The sequence below is a fragment of the Camponotus floridanus genome, unplaced genomic scaffold (genome assembly GCF_003227725.1).
Source record: "Camponotus floridanus strain SB8 unplaced genomic scaffold, Cflo_v7.5 scaffold2, whole genome shotgun sequence".
Classification (NCBI taxonomy): Eukaryota; Metazoa; Arthropoda; class Insecta; order Hymenoptera; family Formicidae; genus Camponotus; species Camponotus floridanus.
The window spans coordinates 2,155,450-2,164,059 of record NW_020229325.1 but is presented as its reverse complement, the minus strand read 5'-3'; positions in this window follow the sequence as shown (position 1 = coordinate 2,164,059).

The window sequence follows — 8,610 nt, the reverse complement described above, 5'->3', positions numbered from 1 at the left end:
CTTTCACGCGTGTGATCTACCGTAAACATTTAATTATCCCGAACTATGTAAACTTAGCAAAATCCTTGATGTGAAATTGGCGACGACAATTCGTCAGCAAGAAGAATACGAGAAGAGATACTAGGATATAGTGGGATATAAAGATCCGAAATATTTCCAGGACACAAAACAAACTTCTCTCTTTGAGATTTGGCTCTCAGGTATTCAGCGCATTCTAAATTCTCCTTTTAATTGCGCACACGGACACAGTTGGTACCTAGTTTAAGGCACGAATTAACTGATAGTATCTCCCTTTCCCATATTTCTTCGCGATTTAATTCCTACGGAAAAGATCTCTTCGGCGATGACCGTCGCGCCACCCTGATAGAAAAATAAAGAACACTATCTTCCCGCCTTTTTTAGCAACCTGTGCGAAAAATTAAATAGCCGCTTTCGGCTATGCACAACCTAATTAAGTGAAGCAAGTAAATAGGTAGGTAGAAATACGATGCATGAGATGATGAGTCAGTCAAGAAGAGGGATAGGTAGAAATAGTTGACAGGGTGTCCACGTATACGTATTTGTGGCGTATCCATTATTTGCTTTATATAATATGTCGCTTTTTCTCACGTACAATTGAAATACATCAATAATTGGGAGAGTAGGTTTTCCTGATAGAGACACACACATACGTATATATACATACTCTACACGTGAGGCGACACATTGACACATGCCACATACAACTTGATCTACTTTTACTTTTATTATAATTAGCACAAGTCTTTTTCTTCGTATTTTCTACATATCTTTTTTACTTTTCGCCATTTGAGTCGAATCATTCTTTCCATCGAGTTCCTTTTAAAAATATATTTGCTTTTTCTCATTTCTTTTGCATCCGGAATTTTGATTCCCTGACTTGTCGCATTTAGAAAATAGAGCCGGACTGTAAAGCTAACATCGCGTATTCTATTGGGTGCAATAAAATGAAGATGCTACCGCGGCAAATCGTTCTTTTTGAATTGCTTCATCTTTCGGCCGTCGTCGACCGGCAGAGAAGGGAAGTGGATATAACGCGGAATTGATCAATTTTTTTATTTTTTATTTTTTAATAATACGATTCGATTCCGTCGAAAGAGAAATTTAATTTTTGATATCGTTTTGAGATATCGCGCAGATATCAGCACGTGTCTTCCTTGATTTTAATTAATTAATTACTTCGTTTTGCAGAGCAAGATATATATGCATAGGAGTATCGCGCGAAATAACCAGCGTTAGACATGTTTCGCGAGCATAAAGTACTTTCAACTTCATAATATCGATAAAGTTTTATGCATATACATATGTATATAGATTTGCATATATTTAACATATATAGATGTGAATAAATATTTATATACATATATATTAAAAACATATTGACACGAGAGAAAGAAGATAACTACCGCTCTAACGGTATTTATAATTAATAATAACTATTAATATTATTACTATTATTATATTTACTCTCATATCAATGTTATCAGCTTTAGTTTAATATAGCATCGCGCGCTGCCGGCATTTCGTAAATCAAGATAATTATATTACACTGTCCTAATGAGATGTTAACTTTTGAGCACAGCTTATAAAAGGAAGTAAGATGCTATATAACAATTACGATATATATATATATGTCATACATAATTATATATCTACAAACATATATATATATATATATATATATATATATATATACATATATACATAGATATATGTATATAATAAAATTATCTTAGATGCATAAATAAGAGCAACAATATATACATATACCTAAATAATAATACGTATAATTATGTATGACATACAAATAAACGACATGCTATAGAAATCGGCTGAAGATGCGAGTGAAAAAACATAGTATCTTCAGAGATGATTTTTTATATTATTATACATATATATATATATATATATATATATATATATATTTATATATGTACGCGCAAAAAAGAAACAATGTGTTCATTACATTTGTAGGTAACAGTATTCGTTTGTATGCATACTTTTTATGATCGAAAGATGAAAAATGAACGCGAAGGTAAAAACCTTTCAAGAAACAATACATACATGCGCGCGCAATGTGCTCATCGACAGTTGACATATAGAAAAAAATTTTATCGCACAAATATGTGTGTGCGCGTATTTCACCCGCAAATAGCTCAGATTCAAATTAAAAATAGTAACAATGGCCGGATGAGATGAATAAAAAAATAAAACGGCAATGAATTAGAGATACATAGTCGATGAGCGTAAAGAATAAATTTAGGCGAAAGAGTCAGAGGAAAAATCGCGCGAACTGAGATTTTAATGAGACAATAGACACATGTACACATACATGGACACGCATACGTGCAACTATACATACACATGACACGCAGACGGATACAGTTAAACTAAATAGAAACTATTATTAATTTAACGACACGGGATATTTTTAATCGCGAGTTTATGATATATATTTATAAGTACACATGTATGTGTGTACACGACACATACAGACATTCATATGCAACATAATAATGCAGTTCGGAACACGGGCGACCGCGACAATTTCGCGATCCCGGCGATCGGGGATCCGTGAATCGTGAAGGACACATTAAAGTTCAGTCAAAGATCGCGAGAGATTTCTGAAGATAATTAACATTGACAATCTTTTGTATATTTTTTATAGACTTTTTTGTATTTCGCATTAATTTTTCAAGAATCAATATATCAAGGGCATATGTAAATATGTCGCGCACGATTAGCTATTTCTGGTCAATCTAGACTCTTATTTAATTTAGAAAATTCCAATCTTTTAAAAATTTGTCCTCACTACCGCGTTCGAGCGTTTTCGACATTTATCATATTCCGTATAAGACGTTTTTTAACGTCTCCATATTTTTTTCTACGCTAAATATTGAAATAGATTTATTATGTGAAATGTATAGTTAAAGTCATCGCCAAGAGTCACAGGTCATGATATTATATATAACCGACCCGAAAAATCAAGCAAAAATAATATGCTCGTCATTTATTAGAATTAATAGCAGTGAATTAATATTTATTACTATTTTTACGATTTCTAATAATCCATATACATTTTTCTCATGCATGCACGAGAAATCAACGCGAGAAGTCGCGGATTTTGATAAAAAAAATACTCTAAAAATACTAACTCGCAATCTGCATGTTTCTAAATTCACAAGATTTACTACTTTTCTTCAAATCGCATATCATTCAGAAATATATAAGAATAAACACCATTCGATATTCATATAAATTGCGAATATAATAAGCGAATGTTAATGAGGCTAAGGATGATAAAGGATCGTTCATTAATTTTCTTAATTGACGAGCAATCTTTTAATTCTTTCCGATTAGACTTCTCGCGTTTGATCGAAGAGTGTTCCTTTGCTTTAAACCGATGATAAATTAAGCAATAGACCATAGGATGAACGAAAGGAAACTCGACAATGTATACCTCGCAGCAAATTTCGTTTCCTACGGAAACGAGAAAGGCCTCCTCTCGCGTGAACTTTTGCTTTGTCGCATTTTTTGTTTGCACGTGTGTCCGACCTGTGAGTTCTCTGTATCGTGCCAAATTGAGAGAAGAAGAGATAAATGTAATATGAAATATAAAAATGAAGATAGTAGGTTGACTGAGGTCGGTTCTTCAGTCGTATCGTAGATATATTTAACGTGCGATAAAGAATCGGGTCTCGATATTGGATGTCAGCCCTAAGGATGCATTTTTCCCTATTCCTTTTTTTTATTTCCTTTTTGTTTGTTTTTTTTTTGTAATAAAGATAAAGTTGTAGGTCTTCTCTAGGCAAGGATCTTTTTCATCAAAAATTGCTCAGAGAAGAAAGCTCAGAGAAGATTGACGGACGGATCGCGAGGGTGTTTTAGTTTTCTCTCCATCTTATAGTCCATTCTTTTTTATCTTCCAGTATTCCTATTTATATAAGGATTTTTTCCGAATCATTTTCTTCCCCTCCTAACGTGTTCGAGATGACACAGAAATTAAGCCAGCTCTAGAACAAGATTCCGCAAGAAAAAAAAACCGTATTTGTTTCCATTTTTATACGCAATGCTATTAAAACACATAGCTGAATGTTCATGAAATAATAATTAATGGTTTCGAATTAGCAAAATTAGATATTTATATTTAGATTAGATAGCTGTAGATTCTTAGAGAGAGCATATACTGCAAATAAATAAATACACATTTTTCATGAGTGTCATCTCGAACTCAAGATTTCCTTTTACATGAATATAGAAACGATTCTCGCATATAAATTTCGAGCAAATTGTATTTCGCTGACGTAGCAAATGACTTAGGAAATATAAGCTGATGACCTCGCAGATTGTCGATTTTTTTATCGGCTGTAGAGAATCGCGCAAAAGAAAAAAAATATATTATGAAATACTTTTTCGCGATCAATATAGGTATTTACAGTACAAACTTTGCTTCTAGTTTATCCTTTGCGAAGTCTCGAATTTACCTTTGTCTTCAGATTGTTAAGTTTGTTGTTGCCATGTTGACATTGTACACGAGAAAAAAACGGAAACTAATTTCGAGGATAGCATTTGGTTTCCATTATGCCACGAATTAATGAAATTGCGCGAGTTACTCCTGATCGAATTTTTCGAACACCTCGCATCCGTCATGAAGAGTACGCACGTACCTGTTAGATAGAATTAAAAAATTATTAAAATAGTACGAATAGAAGAGAAGACATAAGAAAAAGTAGCGTTTTGTAAACGACTTATGTCGATCTAGCTTTAACTTAAGCAAAGGACGGCTGTTGAAGCATATAATATTATTATACATTATATGTATATTTGTATATATATATATATATATATATATATATATATATAATATACATATATACCATAGAAATAAGACAGGCGAACCTCACTTCTTTCGACTAGACATAAATTTATTCCGACAGATTTCGTTGTTACAGAAGTTCAGAAATTTATTAATTTAAATTCTTTTTTTTCTTCGCACCGGAGCAAGACTCGCTGTCTATTTTTCTTACAAAGATATGCGTGTAATATATACAGGGCATTTCATCTCTTCATTCGTTTCAAGAATATCTTAAGCTTGTGAAATTTTATTTTGAAAACATGGATTCTCTATTTTTAAATTAATGTTCCTCATTTTTCAATAATTTTGTTTCCCGCTTTTTTTAAAGCTTTTGATCCATCATTTAAGGTGAAATATCCTGTATATATGTATATATCGTTCACTCCGTCTAGCTCCAGACCTATTTTTCGTCATAAGCAGTTTGCATCTAGAGTTTTCGTTGAACTTGAATCATCGATTTTCATGAAATAAAAATTGTAACTTTTGAGAGCGTAAACTTGTCGACCGAAAACACGACCGAAATTCATCTTCGCTCATTGCAATTTATATATACATAATACCATGTGTACCTAACGATCGTTTATACGAGAGAATTTTATATATGTATATGAAAAAATAAATATAGTTTGTTATAAGAAACTACGGATAATTGTATCGAAACTTGCAGTTTGAAAACGGGGGGAGGGTGGGAAGTTGAAAATATGGGAGAGAGATAACAAGAAAGTGATAGAGACAGAGTAGCGAGAGTAAAAAGTGAGGGGCTTGACGGAAGTGAGGTAGAATAAAAATTGATCATAATGATCAATGAATAGTTCATGTAGCTTAGATTCTTTTATTCAGAGTAAGAAGAGATATTTTTTATTTATCCTCTTTATTTTTATACGGCGTCGCTACCGAAAACACTTCTCGTTGTAACCGGGACGAGAGAGGAATTTATAAACGGCAATCGAAGTAAATGTAATTTAGACGATAAAGGCGTTTCTGGCGCAACAGAGATGAATAAGAATTGTATCAAATTAATATAATGAAGCTTACGCTAAAAAGCTAGAGAAAATCGGAGCAGACGGACGTTGATATATAAAAGAAGAAATATATATATATATATATACACATATATCTTCTTTTATATATTTTTATAAACTGGCACATGGGAATCCTTACAGACAGATTTTGCGATATGTATATATATATATATATATATATATATATATATATATATTAGATACAGATATATAGAATCTCTTATTTTTACAAGAAAATCAGTTTCAGAAAAAGGAAAAAAATAACAAGAAAATATTCGTTAATCGTTTGTACGTCCGACGAGGAAGGATACGATGTCGGATACGCGTCGTTCATGCCGTACTTTTGTATTTCTTGATGATAACATCGCATGCTTCCTCGTCGCGACGATGTACACCAAGCGAGCACTACAGAAACTTAGCTGCTTTAATAGAGGGAGGTTGCTTCGTCCGGGCTTCGTTCTCGATGCTCTTAGAAATTGGTGCTTCGGGTCTCCGAGCGTAGATAAAAGCGTAGCAAAAGTATCCAGCTTCGCGCAAAAGAAATTTTATAATTTTATAGTGATCTTTTTATATATAAAGTGATTTCTTTTGTGATTTTGTTAGATAATTATAAATTAGAGTAGAGATGAAAATTTGACGAAAAGATGTTTGAGGAAAAAAGAATTTAATATTTCTTTTGTATCTCTGGTTTTAAGTTCGACTATTGAATATATATGTGAACGTTTTGTCGGAACTGTCGACCCTATATTATTTGCAGATAATGTTTCACACGATCATCTGCGTAATATTAAAATATCGCGCGAGCACAGAGACGAAGCAACGATGCGCTCCGAGTTCATTGTACCTCGAAAATTGTTAAATTGTATACAAATAAAGAAAAAACGATCGTTTTCATCGACGAAAGATACAAGCCTCTCGATGACCATTTCCTCCGCTTTTCCTATATTTCGAGCTATTGTTATCGGATGAAATCGTCGCCGAGTCGCTGCTACAGAGTCTAAAATCCATGCTCCTGTACAATTATTAATAATGTACAGACTTCCATATACAACTGTGAAAACGGAGTCAAGATATACTTACAAATTATAAGAATATATTATATAATAGATATATTATAAAATAAAAAGAAGAGAAAAAGAAGTGTAATATTTATACCAGAAGTTATATATAAAATAGCATGAACAACTACTTTAAAAGTAATATTTATATATCTTTATATTTACTACTTACATATTACATACACGCGATACACATGCATACACACACACACACACACACACATATATATATACACACACATACATACACACACGTTATAAAACGAGCATCTTATAATCTATAGGCAGTTTATAAATAGCCGCTAATATTTTTTTTCTACGAGAATTATGTATAAAGATTCACAAATGCTTGTTTGTATTCACAATATTTTTCTTTTTTTTTCGTTGATTTTGAAAGACATTGAGAACAGAATTATGTTGTATTTAAAATTATGCAAAAGGAGGCTTGTCCTTCCCTCGGTAAATAGCAACGAACAATTACGAATATTATTGAACGAAAACATTTTTAATTAATTCAAATAAATAACCTAAACGATTAATATAAATATAAAAATATAAGGAAATCGCCGATGGTTGGACGATCCTTTCGATTAAATTTTGACATTGTATATGATAATTAAGTTGTTAATTGAATGCGAGAGCACTTATAACGAGCGTAACATTTTGCTGTGCAGATTTTATTGCTAGCGAAAATATAAGCGCGATGAGGTTTATTCTTTTTTTTTCTTTAGGAAAAGGGTCAGACAGTTCCTTGACATTTATATTCTGTTTGAATTACTCTATATATGAATAAAATAATTATATCATTTAATTTTAGCGTTGCAATTTTTCTCTTTTTTTCCTCATCCATTTCCTCCAAAATGATTAACTTATTTGATATTATAGAATAACGAGTTACAAATTTCTAGTTAATTATATGAGATACTTCTAAGATTATTAAATTATGATTCCAGTAATATTTTAAATACAAAATAAGTAATGATAAAAGTCAAAATGCAAAAGAAAGATGCAAAATTAATGATATATATTATACAAATTATTTTTAATACAAGGTTAATGATCTTCTTTAGCGAAAGGTTTAAACGTATCAGTCAAAAAAAATCTTAAGATAAATACCTGTCATAATTTGTGCACAGAATAAATAATGCGACGTTAATAATGCTGTTAGTCATTAATTGATATGTGTAACTATTGTAAATGATGGTGGCTCTGAATTCATCTCCTAACGGTTTAACGTCTTCTCATCGTTATGAGTTAGATTTTAACAAAACTTACTGTGTACTTGTCCTTTAACTGATGATATGTTTTTAAAAAATATATCCTACATCTAATAAAAAACAAGATTAGTAAGAAAATGATGAGATTAGAACAGAAAATATTCTTAAAAGTTAAAAAAACAACTCGCCAAATAATAATTACAGAAGAATAAATCAAAACATTTAGGCTACCCGTATGTAACCTTTATAAATTCAAACGTAACGTTCAATGTAACCGTTACAATTAAAATGTTAGATTAAAAACAATAATATAACTTATCTTCGAATCTTAACTTAATAGGTTGATGATGGGGAAAAGTTTATACGAGAAAAGTAGCAAATTTAAACGATTCCTCAATTTTTAAAAACATGAAATAATTTCTCTCTCTCTTTCCGTTTTC